Source organism: Bombyx mandarina, chromosome 05 (assembly GCF_030267445.1).
Source record: "Bombyx mandarina strain Sakado chromosome 05, ASM3026744v2".
NCBI classification, from domain to species: Eukaryota; Metazoa; Arthropoda; class Insecta; order Lepidoptera; family Bombycidae; genus Bombyx; species Bombyx mandarina.
The window spans coordinates 1,031,120-1,031,630 of NC_143212.1; the positions used below are offsets into that span (position 1 = coordinate 1,031,120).

Consider the following 511-nt stretch of genomic DNA (forward strand, 5'->3'; position numbering starts at 1 on the left):
TGTTTCCGCCCGGGATCGAACCGGGGACCTTCTGCGTGTTAGGCAGATGTGATAACCGCTACACCACGGAAACGCTGACCATTAATTTGAAACAGCGGTATACTAACAAAAAAAATATTTGTTCTACTTTTAATATGTATTGAAGCAACTATTTTTAATTATGATGATATTATATTAAGATAAAGATTTGAATTTACAAATTGTCATTAAAGACAGACCTTGAACTGTAACTTAGTTCCACTTTTAGCTGATATCATCAATAAGGTAGAATGTATTCATATATTTCTACCAGCTCGTGGGACTATTAATAAAATACACTATGGCGCTGGTTTTGACGAATGTTCTTATCATTTTATTACTAATATAATATAATCTACTATATTGTTTTTGGGAGATATAATATTAGTTACAATCTACATATTGGTAATCCATAACTAAAAAAACGGCGATCATAGAAGCAATTGTCTTAAAGTTACACGAGATGTAATTATTAGGCATAGTTAGATATTCT

At 31.3% G+C, this 511-nt stretch overlaps 1 non-coding gene across 1 annotated transcript; it reads right to left on the reverse strand.

Annotated features, from left to right (window-relative positions):
- TRNAV-AAC (transfer RNA valine (anticodon AAC)) lies at positions 1-73 on the reverse strand. Its single transcript has one exon. It is a non-coding gene; the product is annotated as a tRNA-Val (tRNA).
- Positions 74-511: the final 438 nt, after the last annotated feature.